Here is a 26,028-nt window from a genome sequence, read left to right as displayed (position 1 = left end):
AGAGGAATAAAAGTGGGGAGAAGCATCACTGAGTCAAATCAAATTAGAATAATCAGAGTGATGTGATTAATAGGAGTGCCATTGTGGGGTAATCATGCACAGCGATCATCACTGCGGTGGACTTCAAATTAGCGTGCCCTGCAGTGAGACTTTGATCTGGCAAGCATCAAATAAAGCCGGGCGTCAGGCTGTCACTTACTTAAGGCACACCTTCGCCTTGACGTCTTTTCGCCACACTAAAAATAGAGACGGGAGACAAAACGTGACAAAAGGCAGAGGTACAGTCGACAAATGATCGCGGCTGCTCTGTGTGGCACCTGCTACTGCGAGCCAGTCAGGGAAGATCTACATTTCAATTTCTTGAGGTGGACTTAAAAAATCTCTCGCACAGAGGTAAAAGGAACAGACAAAGCCAGGGAGCTAGAAAGGAAGACATCAAAGTGACACGAGCCCAAGTGACTTTTTCTCAGGTGTACATCTGTCAAGCCCAGTTGTGGCTGCTGCGAAAATCACCAGGGAGGTATTTAGCTCGCCTTTTTTTCTTTGTGATTGTCAAATCTTTAATGTAAATCATCTGAATGAAGCCGAGAGGGGGTGAACACTTCATTTTCTCTGTCCCCTTCATGACCTTTGTTATTGAAGTTAATCGCATTAACTTCAGATCTGATACAGGAGAAACGATAACAATAAGAGAGAAACATTGGTTCTTGGTCGAGAAAATTCATTTCCTACTTTAAAAAAATATGCATTTTGAAACGAGAGCAGGAGTCAAAGCAGGCCTCATTTTGATGTGAGAAGAGAAAAAAAAAATAAAACTCTTAAGATCCTGAAGGGAAGAAAAAGAGACATTTCGAAGGTGTCACAGAACATGTAGCTGAGTTTGTGAAAGCTCAAGTGTCACAGAGACTGTGCTTGGTCTCTGAAACATAGTGCTTGCCTCTCCCACCCCCGCTACAGGAATACTGACATTTTCATTAAAAGGTCACCAATCTTTTCATGTATTCACCTCAGCTTTTAATGTGCGTTGGAAAGGTGAGCAAGAGAATGAAGAGAAAAGGAGCGAGTGAGGGGAGGAGAGGGGAAGAGACAGGATTTTAGACATGGGCAGAGGTGAAGCAGAAACTCTGAGAGATACAAGATCAAAAAGGGAAAAAGACCAAAGCGATCAGCTCTCAGACCAAGGTCAGAGCTATGAGGTACATATCCACCAGCTCTTATCTCATACAGATACCCAGCTTTGAATGACTACATGGTGAATAGTGCACAGCTGACTGCCCTTATAACTTGACGTGCACTTTGCACTCCTTATAATGCCCTTGATAAATGTCGGCATTCAAACCGAACTTTGTTGAAACTATCCTGAAACCCCAAAGCAAAATCCTACGCGCTCATTTTATGCATACTAATTAAAGTCATTTGGAGTATGAATGAACGAATCAATGCTAATCACCTTATCGGTTTTGCTTACTTCAAGGTTGTCTCGAACACACCACACAAAAAGAGGCTCAAACAAACAATTTTAATGGCAAGCAAGTGAACCATAAGCTTGTGCATTTAAATCAGCATTTATATGTAAAATAATTCAGCATTAGCATGTGAGGATATCCATTACGGAGCTAATACTTTGAAATGAATGCCAAAATAAAAGGAGGCCTTTTAGTTCTCTAATTTACTATGTCGACCGCATGAAGTTAAAAGATGCCCCCATTTAGCTGTTTAAATGAGGATGTAGAAATTTTTCCTCTGAAAATGGATTAAAATAATTTGGCGAGAATAATCATTTAAATAGCAATAAGGACCCAGAGTGTATCTATTGAGCATAAAATAATTTCAAGTATAAATTAAATAGCTTATTACTGCCTTTCATTTCCTTGAGGGAATCGTCTGCGCTCCTTTTTTCTCAGCCCCCTTGGTAGATGGGGTAATTTTCTTTGGAGGCTGGTGGAATAAGCGCCATGCAGCCCCGTGTTCAGCAGGGAAAGTACATGAAAGTCTCCTGTTTTACACAGTGGATCTCATTCTCCATGCTGTCCATATTTCTGTCTGTCTATCTTGAGACTAGTGCTAAAGCTCCTTAGTCTAACAGCGTTAGAAGAGTAAAAGAGGCCTCGTAACTGCGGCTCAACGTGATTCTGGAGAATAAATCCAAGTCTAATCTTTTATGCTTTACCTGTCAGAAACCCCTCACTCAGTGTGCCCCTGCATTCTTTTTACACACTGTCAATATGTCAGAGAATTGCTGAGATAGGTTAATTTCAACACCTGTCAGTTGATACGCGCACCGAAATGAAGTTGTGCAACGGACCGGCCTGGGAATGCGTCAGAGCTGGAATGTGGCGTTCGGAGACTGGAGGTAGGGAAGCAGGGGGTGGACAGGCCCTCGCTGTGTGACGTCAGCTTGGTGGCATGGCAGAAAGTTGAGGGCCCGGTTGGCCCTGACAGCTGCGTTTGCCCACAGTAATGCACCCCGCCGGCCGGGGCCAAGGCCTCTCTCCTGCTGTCAGCACACCGATCGGCTTTCATGGATCATCTCTTATCTGCCGAATCTGTCATTGCAGAGGAGGGCTCCTTTTGGGGGGCTTTAAACCATGCTGCCATGGTTCACAGGCTCCAAGCCCCCCTTATGGATACTTTGCTCGCTCCCTTTCTGTCTTGCTGTCTTTTCTAATCCACATCCCACTCTCTTGCTTTCTTTATCACTCAAGTCTTGCTCTCAGATGCACGTCCTCTCTGTCATTCCATTTTTGCCTCTCTGCCGTTTGTTTACGAGTGAGCGTTAACGTGAGGGTTGGGGTATTGAAGATGGGGTGGGGGCGTCGGTGGTTGCTTGCAGCATTGCAGAATGAGGGAGGTGTCTGGGAGGGAAAGGCTTTTGTTTGTTTGGACAGATGCACAGGCCCATCTCTGAACTTCTGTCAGTGATCAAAGGAGCCGATGATGTAGAACAGATTCATGGGCCATGTCTTATCAGCCCTTGCTTCGGCCCTCATCCATCATCCTGAGCCCTCGTCCATCTCATTCAGATGACGGCACCCCAAACAAGGTGCATTAATCATTGCCGCGGCGCTCTTTGGCCAGGTGGCCCAGTGCCCTCCAGACATGCACACGGGCTCAGAGGGCTGAAGGTGTATCCACCACCAACTTATAAGTTTCCCCCGGGGCGGCGTTGCTCAGCGGGTCAGCTCATTTTTTACCAATGGCCTCAGTTGTTCTCTCAACAGGTCCGGAAAACCTCTTCAGAGATCTCACTTGATTAAAAGGAGGAATCACCCTTTGAGTGAAGTGTTAAAAGAGCTGCAGAGACACATGTAGAGGTGCACTGGAGGTAAACACATCTGCACTGAGTTGCTATATGCAAAATGCACCTATTGGCCTTCGAGTGTTGATACCCTTCAAAATATATGTCCTGGTGCAGCAGTTACCCTCGGTCACTGGCATCCCCCATTATTGATTTCAAATGGAAATGAGTCATTGCGCTTGTACGGGATGAAGGGGAAAACGGCTTAAGTGGTTCTTTTGTGTCAGCAGGTTAAGCAAAGCATTTCACACAAGCTTTTTACGGCTCGAGATACTGCCTTTGTGCCTGAAAAGACTCAACTTAAAACAAATGCCAAATGTGACACCAAAGGGTAATTGCTACACGCAAAACGACGTGTTTCTGAGGAAAGTCTTGTTTGTCGCACCAGGCTGTGCTCTCCTTCAAAAGTTTCAGAGGTTAAAGTAAGACTTTGGTGCAGAAACTCTGTTCACACTAACTGCTGCTCTTCAGCCTGAAAATACTCAGTAATGTACTTAAATTTAATTAGAAAAAAATAAAAAATAGTGCTGATGACGATTAGTTAAAGTAGACCTATTAGAGACTCATACAGCATATGGCCTATATAACATTTACAATTTAGTTTGTAGACTCAAGAGATGATATTAAACAAAAAGTTGTAAGTGCATAATTTCATGGGTGAGTGCTCTGTTAGAAGACTCGTCTGTGACTCAACTGGAGGTTTTTCATATGTTCCAATGACTTTGGATCATAATGCGGGTTAGCAACAGCCACCTCAGCAAATTACCATTATATTGCAGGCCATGCTGAGTTCTGAAGGGTGGTTATAGCAGTCTGAAAATGGGGTCAGGAGGTCAAGTGCCAAAGCATAGTGTCATGGAATACGGAGTCAAATGATGGAGCATGTGTGGCTGAAGAGCCAAGCAGATACCGAGGAGAGGGGAAGAAGCCAGACGGAGACACACAAAGTCAAAGTCACTTCTAAGGTGAAATCTTAAGCAAACAGATGTTGACATGCAGAGTACAAGTTCATCCCAAGGTGAGGAGACATAAACACTCAAGGAAGCCATCTCCCTTATGACTGGACGAGAGAGGCATTCAGACCAGACTGTGTGGTAATGAAACGGGGACGCACAATAAGCACCTATCAGCCAACTCAATATTTCTCTCATATTCCCCCATTTACGTCAGAATAGTTGCATAACCTTGCTGATGTCCTTGGCCTCTGAACTGTTAATAAGCCTATTTGTTAAAATGACACTGGCAGGCAGCATAAGCTCGGTCCCCCATTCCTCAGAGTGGAAGTCGGTTATCCCCCCCCCCCCCCCCCCCCCCCCAACTCATCTGGCAGAGGTGAGGGGATATCACTCTGACTGCTGTGACAGCTCTACTTTAGCATATTCATGACGAGTAGAGTCTCATTTCACAGGTGTATTAAAATACCCCTAACCCCTTTCTCATAGGAAGCCTCGTCCCACACCGCAATGGCAAGATGCCATGCATGAAAATCGATGGGGGAAATATGTAGAAATATAAGCATGCATCAGAGGCCGGGTCAAGAACCTAATTTCACAGTGACACCGGAGGTAATTTGGCTCTTGAAATGTTTGTCAATTCGCCATTCATTTGAGCAGGCATGGCATTGTGAGGCCCCCGATGTGAGTGCAAGGTGGCCAACCTGAACGCCTGTATTTATGGTGCACTTTTGTGAATACATTACGCCTGTCACAATGAAATAAGTGACATACTTACATGCTGCGAGGAGTAAGTCCAAAGGGGTGAGCACTGGGCGAGGGAGAGATAAGAGGAGAGGTAATTAGTACATTCATCTTTTTTATGATATCATTTTTCAGACATATATGATCACAATGTAAATTAGAAATAAGGAGGGACCTGCAGAAAATGGAATTCATTTGGAGCGGGTCAATCGCCCTACAATAGCGGTGCTGGGAGGCCAGGTGTAATTTACGGTGGCTCCTGGCCCTCTCTCTCTCCTGCCATACACCTGGCAGAGCCTGATACCCTGCTGCTCCCCACAGCTGCTGGGCCTCCTCTCCCACAGATAACACTCTTGTCTCCAAATGAGATTCATTTACCGCACAGGAAAAGAAGGAAAGAAAAACGGAGAGGAGACAAACCTGCTCTCCCTTTCTTGCACCATCTCTCTCTCTCTCTCTCTCTCTCTCTCTCTCTCTCTCTCTCTCTCTCTCTCTCTCTCTCTCTCTCTCTCCCTCTCTCTCTCTCGTGATTCAGGACTAAGCACTTACTGTAATGGCATTCTATGGATTATTGATTTTTGATTTGGTTTTTCTGCTCGGCAGATGCCCCCCGTTTTAGCAGAGCCATTACCTCCGTAACGATTAGAAACAAAAAGTTAATTATGTAATTATAAAGCCAATAACAGCCTGCGCTGGTTTACCCTGCCTTAGTCGGTTTAAACATTATCTCTTGTGTGCACATCATAACAGGCGGAATGTGAGGAGAGGAGATTAACGCCTTGGAAAGCAGATGCGGAATTTAATTCTCCAGTCCATGGCTGCCTGGGAAACCATTAAGTAATCACAACATTCTCCCTCGATTAAATTCACGGCTGCCACTTTGCACACAAAGGGAAGGGGAAAAAGAGGTGCCTGCAAAGCGCTCCCATTTTTATTGACTGTAACGTCAGTCCCTGCCTGCAGGCACAGATGAATAAAACTGTTAAATAGGGTGCCTCAATCTGTCAGAAAATGAAAAGTTTGAGTGGGCAAAATAAAATCTAAGTAAAATAAAAAAGGAGGGGCATGTTGCGATGTGTTCGGCCCGATAAAGCTCACTCAGAGTGGGTGGAATAAATAGGGGTGCAAAAGAAAAAGAAAAAGAGATGCACTTGATATTTCCCCATTATTTTCAGTCATTTTACTCCACCGCAAATGATTTTTGTCCCCAGCAGCTACAGATAAGGCTGACGGTAAGAGGAAGTGGCTGAATTGGACTTGGTTTAAATGGATTAAACACATAGAGAGAGGCACACGAACATGGGCTTACTCTCTGCCGGGCATTCACGCGCACTTATATGCATGCATGCAGCCGGGAGACACGTGTATTGACAACCTGGAATGCATACAGTAAGTGTGACTAATTACTTAAGGATGGATATGTGCGGAATTAATACGGCCTTGAAAAGATATTTATTTAATGTTACGCAGTGAAGCTGGTTGAAGCACCCCTAGAGGGATAGAGGTCAAAGGGGTGCTCTCCTTCTATAAACGAGCACTTAAGGGCAGAGAGAGGGTCCTGCTTTGATTAATTGGGTAATTCATTAGTTTGGTTAAGTCGTTTAGTGAGATGGGTGAGATGAGGGCCTATAACCTGAGGGCTCTTCAGAGCAGTAGCTACAGACAGGGAGGAATACTGTGGCTAATGCAAGATAACAACATCAAATGAACTGTGAAAAAATACACATTTAAACAGCCGTGAGCCATGAGTGACTGCGCTTCCAAGAAAGATGATCGACAAACAAAGGCTACACATTGACACACACATAAAACACAATTGCCCTTTCATTTTGTGTGAGTTCAAACACGTTGAGTATTACGGTCCGGCAAACTGTGGATGGGTGTGCCCTGTGAGCTCATATTGACACACTTTAATCCTACATGGAAGTTCAGGTATCTGTTATGGACTTTGTTGCTGAATGGGGGCTTGTATGTTAAAAGGGCAATTCCGTACGCTGTATTTAGATAAGGTTTATTTCGAACTACCTGTCATTATGTACCACGATCAACACGGGTCTTATGGCCTGATCGCTGAGCAGTGAGGACGTGCGTACAAGTGTGTAAATATAACACTGTTTTTTCTTTTTTTTTTTCATGGCTATATTTACACGTGCTTCTTTAAAAGTACTTCCTTGAATGTCTCGAAGCCTCAGTCAGAAATTTGACACACATTTATAGGCTGCGCGCGCACACACACACACACACACACACAAACACACACACACACACACACACACACACACACACACACACACACACACACACACACACACACACACACACACACACACACACACACACACACACACACACACACACACACACACACACACACACATATCTGCATATGCACACACACTGAGTCACACGCCCAGCTTCTTTTCAGATGCATACAGAGCCCAGTGTGAGTGCCAGCCTGTTGCTAAACTCCTCCGCTCCTGTCCATCAGCCTCTTCCCAGGGGCCTGCAGTCGTACCCCAGGGGCCTGGGGCCTGAGCTTCCCCCAGTCCCTCTACGCTGGTGCGAATGCCAGGATCGGGTTTGGGAAAGGCAGCAGTTTTTTTGTGTACAGTGGACAGCTGGTACATTCCAGATAACAGCTGAATTTAAAGTGAGTACAGCTAGCACAAGCATCCTCTTTTGTCTATCCTTGCCTATTGATGAGCCTCTCAATCAGGCCCAACTGGTTTGTTCCTACAAGCATTCACACAATATCATAACAGCACTGGCAGAGAATGGCGAGCTTTGTGACTCTTTCCTGTTTCGACCTGTTCAGGCTTTTCAAGCCTTTTCGGCACAACACTGAACAGTGAATGAGCAAACTGGAAGGATGAATCTGAACAAAATGATCAAAATCCAAGTACACTTGTTAGTAAATTCATTGATCAGTGCTGTTCATTTAGAAATATTATGAATGCAAAACCTCAATTCCAAACAGCTGCAACAGCAAAATAAAGCTGAACGCTTAAATATGCCGCCACTTTTTTAGGCGCATTCTTCCGTTTCTTCTGCTTCTCTCAATACACACAGAATAAAATGCAGTGATGAATTAACATTTCTCCACAGTAAAAAGCTTTTGCAGCTTTATAAAGCAGTGTGATGAGTGTAGCAGACATTCTCGATCTTTCAGCAGCTCCTAAATTCCTCCAGGACCCCTGCAGCTTAGTTCAAACATCCCCCACCTGACCCACACCTCTTCTGGTTCTCTGCTTCCCTGAAACACTTGGTCCCATCGCTCCATGTTGCAGGAATCTATCCGGCCAAAACCAAGATGTTTCCTGACATTTCATTTCCTCATTACACTACAAATAATGAAATGTTTTTACATTTCGAACAGACATGGTCAGACGGGCTGTTCAGACAAGTGATTGATGAGCCATCGCACAGCGTACGCCTAATATGGAAACATGCAATCACAGGCGAATTAATATAAGCGCATGCACAAGCAAGCACGGTCAAGACATATAATGCACACACACCAAGCATGTGACATCAAGAATTCACTTTCTCTAAAAAGCTGAATTCCTCCTTGAGTCTCTTTAGAACCAGGTCAAAGCCCCCACCCACAAGCCCCGGCAGAAAGGATGGGAAAACTAATGACTACAATGGAGTGTTTGCATTTTTCTTGGGCCCTGAAAAACACAAAGAACAAGGCCTGTGACAAGCTCCATTATTTGGTTGCTCTCTCAGTAAGGAGACAGCTCCTGCTGGAGAGATGAAAGTGGAGGGGGGTGTGTGTGTGTGAGGGATAGGGAGGACAGAAGAATGGAGAGTGTGTGAGTGTGTGTGTGTGTGTGTGTGTGTGGGGGGGGGTTATGTGAGTGGGGTGTCAAGAGGGCCACAGAGATGGCAGGTGATGAGGACGGTCCCGCCCTTGCTGCCATAACCCATGTCGCGTGGAGCTACGGGCCCATCAGCACAAAGACAAATTATCGCAGGGGGAATTTCACGGACAGGAAGAATCTGTCACCTAGTGGAACCCTCCCTCTTAGGGACTTCACACAGCCATTATGAGCTTCTTTAAGGAGGGAAAATTCACTGAGAGGCCGGCGTCCAACAACCCCAGTGTCGAGATGGATGGGGAAGAGGAGTTGTGGGTCATAAGTTAGAGGGGAGTTGTTTTTCTTTCACTTTTTTAAAACGGCCTGATATACACTTTGAGGGCCTTTCACTTCCACATTCTCTTAACTGCTATTTCATATTGCAACTTTTTTGTGGGGGTTATATATGGAAGATTGATCATATTTAAAGTTAATTGATTATCATAATATATGATTTTTTTACTTATACTATCACAAATATAATGCCAAACTACATATATTTGGATATTTTACCTAATTCAAACAAGTCTATTACCTATAATATAAATATATCATAAAATATGAAAAAAACTTAGTCTACGGTTGCAATTTGAAAAATATATAGTTTGAAAATATCATTGGCATATCCTAAATAATTACAATAAGTCTTATATCTCTTTATGTGTTTTATGTGGCCTGAGTTAACCAGAAACAGTTGTTTTCCTACAGTGACATGTGGGTCTTATTGATTTTAGTGTCATTTTCAGTATCCAATTTAGATTTCACCAGTTTTTAAAAAACAAAACATGAACATGAAAACAGTTATTTATTAACAGTTAAGACACATCTTGATGCCATCATGCAACGATGGCAACGTCTATCTTAAAAAACATAATATGTTTGGAAGAATTATTTTTTGGGCAATAAAGATGTATAAATGACTATAAAATATAATGAATATTCTATCACAATATGTGGCGATTTTTCTGATGATAGAGATAGAATTGCTTGACCCCGAAGACTTGACCCCGAAGCACTGTTTCAGGGCAAACTAGAATTGAGGTGGAGGTCTTGGGTCTTTCAGTATGACAACAACCCAAAGGAAGAACACAAACAACGGCCCAAGAAAACTGTAGAAAAAGAAACATCAATAAGCAGTATTTTACTGACCTGTAATCAGTCCTGAGCTGAATCTACCTACAAACCTTTAGAAAGACCTACGATTTGTCACTGTGCACTCAAAAGCTTCAACACATTGAATGAGCGAAATAAACGATTAGCAGACAGGTGCAATATGCTTCTAACTGGCTGGAGGAGATGTGTAAAGGATGTCAGTGCTCCATGTTCGGGAAAATGACCAGACTGATATTATTCTTGTCCAGGGGATATTTTATGTTAGCAGGTTATATTAAGTGTTTCAATTTTCAAATGTGAAAATATTCAAAATTATATATATAAATATCAGCTCAAGCAGATATGAGTACAGACCCTGCACATACTGTCGGATTTGTCCTGATTTCTTGTTTGGTACTTGCATTTGGTGACGTGACCTCGCCTGTCTTGTAGCACTCATCAGGATAGCAGCCCTCTCACTGCCTCCACTGCTGGCACGCTGCCTCACAAAACTTGGAAAGAACCCAGCATGCGCAAGAAAAATCCTGCAATAATAAATAATACCTCTAAATTGGGTATTATGAGTACTTAAGAGCGTTAGATTTATAAATTAAGACTTTGTGTTTAATTGGCACCTCCCTGCGAGAGTTAACAGGGTGTTGAATGTGCACTTCACGGATAAACCTAGCATTAAGCCTCTGGATACACAAGCAACAGTTGTTGGGAAATGCGGGCAAACACACAATGTCATGCGTAGAAAAGAAAGGCTGTTTCAACAAGAGCGAAGCCGGAGGTGATCCATTTATTTTTATTTTTTTTCATTTGGGATATTAAAGTGTGCTCTATAGAACCTTTGCCCGATACGGAAATGCAAGAACAAGGGACCTTTTCACTCTTGTGAGAATTCCCACTCCTTTATCCAACATATATATCATCACTAATGTCAAGAACAAAGTCACACAAAAGCTTTAAAGAAAACAAATAGGATAACCAAACATGTTCGAGGATATTTCACCTGGAAAGTGTTTTACGACGGGTCAAGGGGGGGGCTCAAAAACCCAATTCTTCCTTCCGCTGTGTTGAAACATTAATTGAAACTTAAATACTTTAGCTTATATTTACCATTAGGAAATATTTACCACGTGCATGGACTGTTCAAACAGCATTTCTACATTGTTCTTGTGAATTAAATCACTTCATCAGATGCAGACATGTTTGTTGTATGGTGAGATTGAAATCACATGCACCATCAGAAGATGCAGCCCCCCCCCCTTTTTTTCTCTCACTGCGTCTGTATCATTCATGAGACCACAACATGTGTAATCATGCTCAATATTTTATAACAGGCTGTATTACAACAACTTATTCTCATTCAGAGTGTTCGCATGTATCCAAACATCTCATCCAATAATAGGAACAATGGGGCTTTAAGTTGTTCGTGGAAAGAAGCCACATCTATTGTGTTCAAAGATATTACTCCAATTGAACCATTATGACATCGTCTTTTAAATTTGTCTTGGCCAACACAAAAGACCAGTGGCCCTTTAACAAATGTGAAGGGGATTATTCTATCCCTTCAACGTCGAACCCCGCAGCCTTTCTCCTCTCTTTCACACAGGGGCATGAACTTGGATGGGTCCTGCTTTCCCCCCTACCGAACACCACATTTTAAACACACAGTCACAATTGGCTGGATTAACCCACTCCCTGCTCACCTCCCCACCCGTGTGTAGAGCCGTCCTATGGACTCCACAACCCCGACCATGCTGGTAACCAGCAGAGGTGCATGCTAACTGGATCATGCTCTGTGAGTAGTAAAAAAAAAAAAAAAAAAGAAAGAAAAAGGAAAAAGAAAGACAAGTGTCCCTAACTTTTCTCATGTCACTTTCTCTCCCAGCCCCCAGTGTGGATGGGTATAGGCCTCACTTAAAAGAGACTCCTTTGAACTGGATTCATGGGCCATTTGCATAAGCAGATTTGGTTGAGGAGAATGGAGGGGTATTGCGACTGGTCATTAATATGCCAGCTAATTCAGCACATTGTAAGCCCATTGATGCTTCACTAAAGGGCAGTTATCCCATTGCCATTGTTTAGGCCCGAACCACTCTCAGCAGTTGTTACAAATTACAGACTTAATTGATTTAAAATCTGACATAAACCGCACAATGAGGAGAGATATGGCAGCGGCAAACGACAGAGCAATTCTGGAGGACTTTTTTTTTTTATATATTTTTTTTAACACTAATGTTAACGTCTGTTTAATAAATGAAAGGGTTTGCAAACAGCTGTGTCTGTGTTTGTGCAATAAACATCAGAAGCAGATGCTTCGCCACTCAGCGCGGCACAGTTTATAGCACCGCCACCATAAGCGAGCATTCGTGGACTCATTTTCAACAGATTTGTAAAATGACGCCCATCAATTGCATCTCTGGCTACGAGGTCTGATTTTAATTCAAGTTGCCTTTCAGAGATAACGTGGAGCAAGTGATTAGCGTGGGACTGTTTGTGCTGTCATGACTCAGCCACGGTAATGCACACTCCACATTTTTACACTCAGCACCAATTAGTGGCTGCAACAAAGCCTGACCAAAAATAAACATTGCAGTATTGCATACTTGTTACTACAATAAGACGTAATCCCTGGGATATGCTGAACAATATTAGCTTTTCAATTACTCCGCAGAGCCATTGAGCGACACTCTATTGAAACAGACAGCGACCCCCATCACACACACACGCACGCACGCACGTGCACACACACGCACACACACGCACGCACGCACGCACACACACGCTGTCTTCTATAGGCTCCTTCAGCATGGTACTTGAGACGTGAGAGCCTTAAACACGCCACAACTCAGCAAAAACACCAATGGCTCCTCACTTCCTGCCTGCCCACTTTATTTATAATACCCGGTTTCCTGTTTCAGTTGGGACCGTTTCACTGATGAAAGAAAAAACGGTAATGGCGAGAGTGTGATAAAGCAGGGTGGCAGGAGAGGAAAACACGTGATGCAATAACATTTAGCAAAAACCAAGCTAACGCTGAGGCAATTGTCATCATGCTGGTAGTGCTAATGATTACACAAATGCAGAAAATGGTGATTATGGTGACGACAGTGATGAAAACAACAGCCGCTGCGATAATGAAAGCAGTAATGGTGGGGATGTAAGAGAATTTTGAGGGCATTTCTCTTGCTAAGATGTCATCTCTTTTGTTAGTCCCCGACTCACTCTTCAGCCATTGCCATTGTAAGTGAGTCCTTCAAGGGGTTTGTATGCTGAGGTGGGTGGGTGGGGACCCGTCGTGTATTCCTACCCCCCCCTCCACGGGACTCTCTTCAATCTTCTGCCCCTGATAGGGCCACATCAAAGCTGGAGGAGCTGTGCTTTGTGAGGCCTTGGTCCCTTGACTCTCAACATGTGGTTTTGTGGCTCTGGACATCGGCACCTTTTAACCCATTCTGTCGAGATTAGGCATCGCCTTCAATTGGGCATTAGTGAAACTATAGTAACCAATAAGAAGCTTGTCTCTGAATGGAAACTATGTATCTTGTCGCAGTGGAGCTGTCGGAACATCACGATCCCAGACAAGTTCCTCGGCAGGATTTTGGCTGCCTGGATGGGGGCCCCCTTCTTTTCATGCCATGACACCAAGTAAACTCCTTACACGCACGCACGCGTGAATACACACACACACACACACACACACACACACACACACACACACACACACACACACACACACACACACACACACACACACACACACACACACACACACACACACACACACACACACACACACACGCCTGTATGCACGTACACACTTTTTTACAACAACCAAGGCACTGTAATGGTAATTTATGTTCAATGCAAAGAGGGGGGGGGGGGGACACATTGTTTTCCACAGGGCACAAGCATTTAATTATCTGGGTTTTTTTCTTCTCCTTTTTTTCATGTGTTGCCTACAACAGTGAGTGAAAAAATTGGACCAAAATGAATAACCAACAACAGTTTAAGAATGGGGAGGGGGGGAGAAAAATTGCTGCACATGATGACTAAGGGAGTAGGGCTTGGAAGCCTGGGAAATAAACAGGAACTAATAGACCGGGTCTCTGCAGCAGTTCTTGGCTGGCACAAGGCTGGTCCTGCAGAGAGAGGAAGGGCAGGGCGGAGGGCCAGGCAATGTCGTCGGCCCCCAGCTTCATTAAGAGGTGCAAACACAAATCTACAGTACTGAGGCCTAGGGCTCCATCAGTCAGATCCTGGCCTTAGCTCGGGCTTAACATGAGCTAAAGACTCCAGACATCACACACTCATTAAAGCCAGGCTCCTGGAGCAACTGTCACTGGCTCGCAGCTCTCCAGCAACTGCTCTCTCCAGATTCCTGTTGAGGAGAATCTTCACACATCCCCAGGTTGGCTCCCTCTGCTCCAGCACCAGTCAGCAGCTTGGATTAGTGAGGTTACCATAGTCAAAACATTTATCCACAAAACAAAGCCAGTCTGCCCGTTGTTTGCTGAACTGCTGAATGTCTTTGCAATCAGGAGTAGATTTACCCGAACAAAAGGAGTACGTTTTAGATAGCTCTCCCCTACTCGCTGTCGACTCTGTCTCTCGGTGAACACGTGATGTGATTTGCCGTTACACGGAAGCTAGATAGTGACTCTGCAAAGCCTTGCTAATGCCATCAAATATACACATCATAGCACTGACACTTGGCTGGTGCTTTTTGTCTGTCCGTTTTGTTATAAAGCCCCAGTTACAGTGTTCATTTGATGCTGCTCAGTCAACACAAGTCTCACACTGGCTCAGGCGGAGCAGCGAGAATCAGCATGAGGGTGGATTGATTTTTGGCTGGGTGCGGACAGTGAGCGAGGGACAGTGGGCCTCCAGACAGAAGCTTGGCTGGACTGTGTGAAGACTGGAGCCTTCTGTGAGGTTGCCTGCCCCACCACATGGAGTGCTCCAACAGTGACCCTGCGCAAACTGGCAACTGCCAACCGTCTGCTTCCGTCTGCTTGGCATATTTGGCCATTTAGTGGGCGCTTGTGAAGATCAAATGGGTTAAGATCGCCCCTCTTAGAGAGCGGGGAAAAAAGAACATCAAAAAGGTGTAAATTTCACTTCCCCACTTTTGATTAAGTCAAGCATGAAAAGAAATGTAATACTCTCAAGTGGCAAGGGTTTACACTATTGATGCTGTTACTTCTGCTTCAGGAGGCCCAATCAGCCGACAGGGAGCTGAGTAAACTCGCCCCGAGTTTTAGAGGAGGCCAGATGGAGGGCTTTTGCTGTGCCTGAAAAGACAGCTTAAGAGCTCGCCTCCTCAATCCCACTCAATACTGACTGTGTGAAATCCTGGCCCTGGCTAACCCCCCAACCCACCCGCCTTCTCCAAAGCTGGTGGCTACCACCATATGGGCTTGTTTAAAAACTCCCACAGGCTGGTACAAAGCACAACAACACAGTTTTCATATCAAGTACTCTCTCAAAGAGGCCCCCCCTCTGACTCCTTCCCTTCTGATTCCAAAGGCTGTCACGGGTTCTGCTCTGATTAATAGTTGGTGTTGGCCGTCTGTTTTGGCAGATCATTTTGTGCGATGATTAATATGAATTTGCCAGCTCAATACAGATTTCATATGTCACCAAATGAGCTGCTGACTGACTGTATGTTTTCCTTTTCACCTGCGAAACAACACTCCTCAAATATCGGAGCGATATTAGCAGAGTGACCCTCCGGAGTAACATAGCACCTTCTTGCTAGGCTTTGTTGCGACAGCCTTTCACAAAGCAAAAGTGAAGTAGAGCAGTGCCCCTAGTAGTATGTGGTGGACAGCGGAATGGAATGGCTTTTGTAAAGACTTAATAGAATCTTTAACCGTTCCAACAATCCACTCCCATGGAGTTGCATTAAGTAGATATTGTAAAGGGACAATGACCTAAATAGCTCAACATCAACCTCATTAGGCATGCAGGCAGGGCCTGGGCCATTTCATGCTGGAAGCTATTGTCAAGGCTCACCCCAGGTAAGCATTAAATTGCAAATGATACCCTGAAAGGCAGAGAGGAGAGGACAGAAAGGGAGAGAGAGTGAATATTGCAAACACAGAGAAAATGGTTCTCAGGACAACAGAGAATGAAAAGGCGGTTGGAGGAGCTGCTCTGACCGTAAAAAATCCAATACATCACAGCTTTTGGGGAGCAAATTCCACTCGTCTCCTAAGTGTCTTATTTGTAAGCAATGCTGAGCACAGGCCTGTGCAGCGCGCCCCAGAAAAAAAAAAAAGAAGAAGAAAAAATAGAGAGGGAGCCCGATAGAGAACCTAATGACAGACTGATAGCAATTACTTGTGCCCGTCAACGGCTCTTCTCTCACCCGGCATTCCAGGGGAAAATTAGACGAGTGGGAAAAATAAGGGAGGAGAAAGGGATAAAGAGGTTGAAAACTGTTAAGATTGAGTCTGGAGGAGTAGTCTCCCTGGTCTCTTTGCACTGTCACAAACTTTCCAGCAAAGTCTATCTCTCAGCAAATCAATAGCCGCATCCACTGCACCAAACAATCTTCACCTAACGACCCCTTGGATCAACATGTTAATAAAGGGGTCTCTGAAGAATAGTTTTGAACTGCAAAGTGCTCTTGTGAGTGACATTAAAAGATGCTCAGGAACGGGAGGTGTGCTCCCCGGCGGAACTGCTCTCTGTCACCCTTCCTGGTGAGAAATTGTGCCTTTGCATATTCCTTGTCACCGGTGGCATAAGTGAAAGGACCCCCGAGGACAGTGTTAGTCAGAGCACGCCTTGTGGAGTGGAGTAAATTAAAGCAGGGATTAGGGCAGGGGAAATTGTGGATGACAAGCAAGGCGGTGGCAGCCACATCAAGTGCTCTTTAGGCCCATATGTCTTCATGAAGCGCCACAGTAGGGGCCAGTAATGAACCCACTTCTCAGTACTTAAGTTTATTCAAGTTGAAATACACAAAGGCTCCTCCTCTCTCTTTATATCTCTCGATTCTTCCCCGGTTATGGGTAGCAGCAAACCCGCTGGAAAAATAATGTAAGCACGAATACAGTATATAGCAAATGTGCACAGTATGAAGGCAACATAACTTGTTTAGTAGATCTATAATTTATGTTCGTATTAACCAGTCAATCACAAAATAAAATACTTGAATTCAGAAGTTATTTGAATTCAGATCTTAATTGTTGTAATTGGACAATTACAATCAAACATTCTATGTATATCTCTTGAAGTTTGAGATCAATCCACAGAAGATCTTAGAATTGTAAGTCCCTGGGCTGCAGATGTCCTAGTTGTGCATGACTGGCTAATGGGCAATTAAATGATTCTACATGATCCATGCAATACAACTGCTTTGCTTTAATTTGGATGTGAACACTTTTATTTTTCTAATCTGCATAGATCATGCTTTTGGACGTACATTTATCTGTCGTCACTGTGTTAGTTTGTTAACACAGATACGTTCACTCAGAATTGAGCTTTTATGAGCAATATATGGATAAGGACTTATTTAATTAAGACAAAGCAAAGCTGCGTGCCCAGTTTGTGAAGAACAGATCACAATGTTCAACCATTGCATTGGGAATTGTCATTATCAGATATAAGAAGCAGAAATACAGGAACGTGACTGGTAAATAGCAGAAACAGTAACTTACCAAAAACATGTAACCAATACCTTTGTAGGTAGGGAAGAAGTATATTACTGTGGTTTAAAAGAGAGTTTGACTTGTATATAAAATTAAAGGCAAATACTGTAATAATCCTAGGGAAAATATATGCGCTAAATATTTTGTGTATGCAGAGATGGATTACAGGTGAACGCATAGAAGTTACTCTATGGCAAAAAGTTACCACCAGTCAGGTTGCTGGCCAACTACGAAGTTGCCCTGGCTATTGTCCTGCTATATGTCTCATTCTTCCACACCATTGTATCCAACACAGGGCCACATGACACTGGAGCTGATCCCACTTAACCATGGGGAAGTCATCAATACACCAGGGGGCACAGAGAGACAGGCAAACACACATTCATACCAACATGCAATTTTAGAGTCATCAATTGTCATCAAGTGCATGTTTTTAGACCGTGGAAGGAAATCAGAGTATCTAGAGAGAACTCATACATGAGGAAACCATGCCTGGCCCAGACAAATTTGCTTTGAAGTAGGGGTGAAAGCCATGACACCACGAAGCACCCGTTATATGTTATGCGGAAAAATACAACGTTAATAGTTGGGGGGGTATTGAAGTTCCTGGACATTGATCAGCAAACTGATCCAGGTATTTTCTGACAAGGGTAATATTTGAGTGAAATTTATTTTATTTTTTTTCTATTTTGGGAATATACTGTAAGAAATTATATTTATGATAATATTATGACTCAAAAGCATTAAGATTATATAAGTTATCAAATAGAATTTTAAAATTAATAATGCAAAATGTATACATTATCTTATAAGTTCTTTATTTGACGAAAACAAACTGGAAGATGTGTTTTTGATTAGATGTACTGATTGTGTACTTTTTTCAGCTTAATATTCCAAACAAGTACAATCTGAGTAGTTCAACCCACAAATTGTAAGAGTTTTTTTTTTTTATGAATGGAACTCTTCATATTGCAAACTGAAAGTACAATGCCAAACTACAGCCCCAATGATGAGCATGCAGGATAAATAGACAGTTTTTTGAATGTGGGCTGAAGTTACTGTAATAAATAAGTGTCAATAACAATTAAGTCAACAACAGCTGACAATGACATAAATGACAAAACGATGAAGCAATAATGTAAATTTCTACTAAATGGTGAATACTCCAGTTAGTACACTTCTTTATAGTTTACAGCTTCGGGTGAAAAAGAAGGTTTTGGCCTCTTTTTGTTAAAGTGTACTTGGGTGGCAACTGTTTTTTTTTCCATAAAGATATGCATGTCATAATTGTTTTAAGTGAAAAATCCCTGATTCCTTTGAGAAAACACTTCTTATCCTATTTTATCATATTCTCGCTTTCATGCTCTAGTTCTGTGAAATTATGTCCTTTAAACAAACAACAAACAAAAACTGGATATTGTGCACAAAGTTGAGAGAAACCTCAGAGAATATTTTGACACTGGTTAATCCTTATTCTCCACGGTGAAACAACCTCCAACTTTAATCTTCTTCCAGAAACAGTATGGGATGTATTTACCTTCAGGGCAAACAAAAAAGGCCTGTGAGTCAGTGTGTTACCATGCAATTACAATATAATAACATACATTTGTTGTTTAGGTTCCTCCAGCTCCACTGTGGGACCATGTTGGTGCATTAATTAGTGAGCTGCTCATGTTGCGGCCCGGCGACTGTTAACATTTGAAAACGGCTCTCCAGCCTCTGCGCTCCCACAGATAAATATCCTCTGGCTAGTCGGTGAAAATATCAAAAACAATTGTGACCCAGTAAAAAGGAAAACGTGGTGACACCAGCTGAGTGGGAGGCAATAGCAAGCATGCTGGGAAATCTAGAGGCGTTCAAAATCTGTGTTTATTTAGCAACAAAAAAAAATAAATCCTGTGTCAATTTGTTTATTTGTAAAGACAGGCTACAGATTTGCTTATTGTGGTTACAGATACCCGGCAGAAGAGATGAGGTGTTAAAAATGTGTGTATTTTTGTTGCTATTTTACTACTGGTGAATGTCCTTGTTGACATCTCCCTGTAGTGATTCTTATTGGATTGTGGGAACCCTCCCTCTCATCCTGTATGCAGACACAGTGTTAAATCTATGAGCAAGCTCAGTGGGAAGTAGCCAGTGGGTGCTCTAATGAAAGTCACTCTGCTGTCCTACAGAGAGGTCAAGCTTTTACACCTGGCCATAACCACATGGGGCCACGCTGCATGCGTGGCCTTGGAAATGACTGTCAGATAAGGAACTGCATAATTTAGATGTTGGGATCACACCAACAGCAGAGGAAGAGGAAAGAGGCACTATAAGAAAAAGGAATGATGATTAAAAACTCCAAGTTTTTGTTGAATGCTGAATAAAGACAACTTGAATAAATTCTTCTGTATCTCTCAATTCGTCAGACATGCTTGTGTGTGTGCGTGCGTGCGTGCGTGCGTGCGTGCGTGCGTGCGTGCGTGTGTGTGTGTGTGTGTGTGTGTGTGTGTGTGTGTGTGTGTGTGTGTGTGTGTGTGTGTGTGTGTGTGTGTGTGTGTGTGTGTGTGTGTATTGTCACTATCACACCAGAGGATGGCAGAGTGGCTGATGAGTCTTGGCTTCATGGAGCTCTGCTCCTGGCTGGGGCTGCTTTGGATGCAGAGGGGGCTTAAACAGTGAGCTTTGGGCCCCATTAAGCACCACAAAGCCTGCTTATTTTCTCAATTCCACACCTCCCTTTAAATCATTCTGCATTCTATGAATTGTAAGAAAGAACAGCAAAGGCAGATAAATCCAACTCCGACTGGCATCACATTTCAAAGGTATCTCAAAACATATTCAGGAGATGTAAGTGACAGTTCTGACACTAATTCTAAGAATCTAATAAAAAGGAGTGTTTATATACGTATAAGGAGAATCCTTCAACTCCATTCAAATGATCAGATCAGACAACCGTGCAGGAGCGGAGAACAGGTATAATCACAATCATAGGACATTTTTCGGGAGGATCTCTTGAAGCAACACTGCCAAGGACAAATGGTTTCTTTAAATTGTGTGTTGTGGATTTATCAACTGGCTACGTGTGACCTTCCAACGGTGCAGAGATCTATAGGCAGCTAACTCGTGTTTCCAGTAGCATGCATCTGTCCATCTGGCCACCATGCCCAGGTCTCCAGCCTCCACAAGCGGCCGGTGCAGCTCAACCCCATGCGTGGCCTGATCCTCTTGGTAGCCAAAGGTGCAGCACGCTAATGAAGAGGTAATGAGCCAGCGGATCCCCGCGATCTGCACAGGGGCCACAGTGCAAAAGTTTACGTTCCCAGGACATGGAGGGAGAGCATGCCGAACAAGCTGCAGGATGAAAGCTGGGCCTGAGTCGGCCGCATAGATCTACAGCCACAGAGGGGATTACAGACACCTACTTCCAGCTTAGGCTGGAGTTTTTGAAGTTTCGGCATAGGAGGGGAGGGATCCCTTTGGCAGAGTCCTGTTTGATTCTGGTGGGAGTCCGTCTCTAATCCCCCCTTCCCGTTCTCACCTTCTGCCTGATCCACTGCAGCCTCTCATCCCCGTGGTCCAGGATCATTATCCACCTTGGCCAAGGGGCTCCCCCTCATTAATTTCCCTAAGCAGATTACAGAGTGTGCGTTTGTTGTTGTTGTTTGAGCCATCTGATTTGCCTAAGCCCTTTGTTTTTTCATCTGGTTTACACTTTAATGCCCCCCGAATGAGTTTCAATGACGGGGGAGATCAACCTGGCCCACTGGCAATGCTGCAGAGAACTTAAGAGAAGTGAAGCGAGCCTGAGGGTCTGGAAGGAGGGAGGAGCGTATCTCACTTCTCTCTCCAGTGCAGATTTAGATGTTTAGAAGAGGGAGACAAGTGTTGATTTAACCTCAGCTCATATCCTCAGAGTGGAGCTAAAGACTAAATGGGTGACTGGATCTATGGCTGCAATCACATGACCAATCAGGACCACAGGCCCACTGTTAGCTCCTCTGGACTGCAAATGACTCTACTGCTGAGCCAAACTGGGCCAAGCTGCCTCCTAACAGCCAAATACCCCTCTGAAAAATGAACCCTTGGAGTGAGGCAGTCGGCTGGCAAGCCACACGAGCTCCACTCTGAATTTTGGGGCTATTTCTACAATCCGGAGCTGGAGGGGAGAATTAGTTTGCAATGACCGCTTGGTCACTCTGGTCATTCCATCTTCTCCATGTGACATCTAATTAGTAAGATGAACGCAATCAGACCTGGGTCCAACAGCACTTGGCAGTCCAGTATGCGCTCCCGTCTGACACACCTCTCACACATCATAATCAGCTATTAGCCACATAGAGCTGAACATTACGTAATTAATCCAGCATTTCAAAATCAAAGAAGATGCCGGCTGCCGCACAGCAAATTTAAAATTCTCTGCTGTCTTTATTTTATTGCTTAAGTTAAAGCTTCTTTCAAAACTCTTAGTGAGTCTTTTTTTTGGGGATTTTTTGGCTGTCGTAAATGTCTTTGCTTCCATCCACAAGCACATAATTACAAACAATGGCATTGTCGTAAAGGATCAAGGGTGAAAAAAGGGCAAAGTAAGCACACACAAAAATATCTACAAACAATCACACAAGTATCTGACCCAACCCCCATCCAGGATCTACCGGGTCCCTATCTGCAGCAAACAATTCCACACAATTAATCTGACAAAGCCAAATGTAATTGATTGATAAGGGGCAGAACGGCGGCCACTAACCTTCCCAGGTTGCATTTGTCTAGAAGCACAGACAGACAGTGCAGATGTCATCAGGCCCATCAACGGGGGCCGGACTTTATCAGGCCCGGGGATCAAGACTAGTCCGTTTGGAGGGTGGCCAACATCACCCGGTTAGTGAGGGCAATGAAAAGAGAGAGCTAATGGGACACACTTGTATACCTCATCTCCATCTAGATCTAACAGACCAGGCCAGTCCAATCTTTAAGGTCACATCTGACGTTACATCCATCCTTTTATAAGATATCTTGTGACATATTGTGCAACCAAAATGTTACTTTTTACTCTCATTTCCTTTTAAACTTAGTTTCCGTGCTGTATGCGTACACTACAACAATCGTTGTACCTGCATTGCCCAGAGTGAGAATGATGACCAAAGTTAGGCGAATAAACGCAGCTCTGTTTAACCTCTGATGTCCACTGATCTGCACCTGGAAAATGTTGTGGCCTGTTCAGTCATGACCTACAATCACCAAATGCTGTCTGTGTATATCTTTTCATTGTAGGGTCAAAGTGGCGTGCTGAATCACATAGAATCTGCACTTTTAAATGGCAGCTGAACCTAGGAATTTGGTCTTGGTTTAGACTGGGACATAAAAGACACAACAACATGAGAATAAACTGTGATTTATGTACACACAAGCAAAGTATTTGTATACGGCTCCCACTTGTCATAATTGACCGTCTGCCGCTGACTCTGCGTTGACCACATCCTCACTTTATGCTGCCTTGTTTGCTAAACCTGGTTTGCATGTTGCATGAGTAATATGCCTTGTTGTTGTTATCTACCTAGAAACTAGACAAAATATTGTTTTAGGTTTTATACACCTAAGGGAGTTTCCGGATACCATAATCACGTTTATTTGATTTTCAATTTGGTGACATGCTGTGAGGTTCAGAGCAGGTGAAACAGCGGATTTTTTCATTGTCAGATGTGTAAACCCAATAAAAGAGCCTAAATGTGCCAGTTTGTACACTTACTACTGAAACATCAGTTTTGGGGGCATCTTCATGTGATCTTAAGCTGTCTTCAGAAATCTAATGTGCCCATTCCTAATGTCCATGGGCTCATACATTAATAAAAAACAAGTAATTAAAAACAAGTATTTTCACCATTTCCAAAAAAGTACTGTGGATTACTGTGTTCATAGAAAAAATATTGAACTGAGGGGAATCAAACAATAATCACATTTATACCACATGCTACTATAGAAATATTGAAAATTATTAAATATTATAAGCAGGAAAACTTGGATCCACAAATGCCTTTACTGAAAACATTTTGAATCCATATTATTGAATTCAAAATAATAACACACCGTCTCATGTTCATTGCTTGAGCGAATCAAGTGAAAATCATAAATCCACAAGAAATAATTTCACCAAGATGACTTTTACTTAATTACTATCTATGTAATATATTCTTTTGTCATGACGTTTGCATATTGACCAAATTTGAACATTTATTCTGGATAATAGATTTATTTTTCAAGACAAACAAACAATGTTAACATCCTGGGGTAGTTTTTGATTGTGTTCTTCTCCACTGCTTTGTCCGTCTTAGGGTCACATCTGCTGGATCTGATCCCAGTTTCCAGTGGGTGGGAGGCTACAGGCTCCATCTCAGGGCAAACAATGAGACAGACTACCACACACTCACGTTAACACCTACAGGCAAGTTTAGAGACCCCATTTTAACCGCAAACACATGTTTTTGGGCTGTGAGAGGAAACCGGAGTGCCCAGATAAAACCCATGCATGGACCAAGAGAATACATGAACTCCATACAGAAGTGCTCCTGAACTTGGTATCGAACCAGAGATCGTTCTTGCTGTGAGGCAAGAGTGCGAAGCACTACAAAATCCTCTTATCATAACTGAAAAATCGGGGCATAGTTGGATGAAGATTGCACTATGTGTTATCATTTGTGGCTATTAAGTGATGAGTTTGGCTTCCCTCTGTTGTAGCTTATTGTTATATTTCAATGGTTTAATGATGGAAATAAAAAAATAAATGTCAAGATTCTCAACTCATTTGTATTTTGCTACTGGGCAGATTTGTGTGACTTGTAGGGCTAAATGCTAACACAATGATATCCCTCTGGCACTGGTCGTCTCACCCCACTCTCTCACCTTGGCATTTTCAACAACTGGTTCCACATCTGGAAGAGCCTCAGCTCTGATGAATAGCCTGCTGTGAGCTTTTACGACCCATGACATGCACAAGATTATCTTCCTAAATTTCTGGGGACAGCTATAACCTGCCTCCCACTCCTCACTGAATGAAGTCAACTACATCATCTGAGTCATATTCTTTTCACATTCTGCACACTCTATAGTAGCATGGCCATTTAGACAGAATGGACCGTAACTCTGCACATGTGTAGCATGTGTCAAAGTCTTTGAAAGTGCCTTTGGTGTGGATGAAATGTGCTGATGCAAAGTGATTCACAAGCCATGTGTCTATGCCTGTATATCTATTTGTTATAGTTCTACATCCGGGGCCCTCAGGGACCCCTGTAGGATAAGGAAGTTTTGCAGCAAGGCCCAAGCGGTAGAAATCTTCCATTAAGTGAGGACAGAGCGATGCAGGGGGAAGGTGGAGGAAGGGTGGGAGGAGGGTCACCCACAGCCACACTGGGTTTCAGTGGCAGGGAGAAGCTGCAGGCGGTGGCACGGGCTCCCTGATGGCCTCACCCCACTGATCCCGCAAATTCGGTAAACTTCATGGAAATTTAATAAGTGCCGCTGCTTTGTGTTCACCCGCAGAGCCCAGGCCCGGTGCTGGGAGGCACATGTGTGATGGTTTACCCACAGACTCTCCCCGGCCTGTTTCTAAGGCAGACAGAGGAAAGTCCCCTCTTAGTGCCGCGTCTCTCTGAGCCAGCGAAGGAGCTGTGACCCCAGGGGCTGCTGCTGCTTCAGCCAATATAGACTCTGTACGTCCTGAGGGGGAATAATATGTGGGGCTGTTCCGGGCCCGTTTCATTTCCCCTCCCTCCTCTCTCTGTCTCTTTCCCTTCCCTTCAAAGGCCCTGCTCAGCTGCTCCTGCCAGGCTACAGAGCTCTTTGAGTTAAAAGGACAGCGATACTCATTTGAAATCGCTGCCTTTGCTCCCTCGTCTCTCCTTTTTCAGGGGCTGGCTTCTACTGGCTGCACCACACTGAGCAGTGCTCTGCCATGACAACTAAATAGGCCCCCTAATACCACTTCATAAAGCCAAGGAGTATCCTCCAGGCAAGGAGCTGTAAATTAAAGGCATAAATGTTGCCTTCATGGAAAGCGCGAAGAGTGAACCTTCCACTAAAATGACAGGAATGGCTTAACAGTCCAGGCTAAATGATACCTTAAGCAGGCATAATTTATAGGCACGTCCTACAGTGAGAAATAAATGGAAGTCGTGGTTATGAGGACTGTGAACAGAGAAGATGTTGTGCGTGTGTGTGTGTGTGTGCATGTGTGCGTGCGTGCGTGCGTGCGTGCGTGCGTGCGTGCGTGCGTGTGTGTGTGTGCGCGCTTGCTTGTGTGTCAGTGAGAGGACTTATCAATATGATACAGCAGCATGACTTTAGGCCCTGAGTGAAACAAGAATTACACTTTCCTCCTATTTTTTGATGAGCTTGAAATTGTATTTTAAAATTTCAAACACATGACATTGTGAGGT

The sequence above is a fragment of the Lipophrys pholis genome (assembly GCF_963383615.2).
Source record: "Lipophrys pholis genome assembly, chromosome: 2".
NCBI classification, from domain to species: domain Eukaryota; kingdom Metazoa; phylum Chordata; class Actinopteri; order Blenniiformes; family Blenniidae; genus Lipophrys; species Lipophrys pholis.
The sequence above is the reverse complement of the archived record's forward strand: the minus strand, read 5'-3'. Positions refer to the sequence as shown.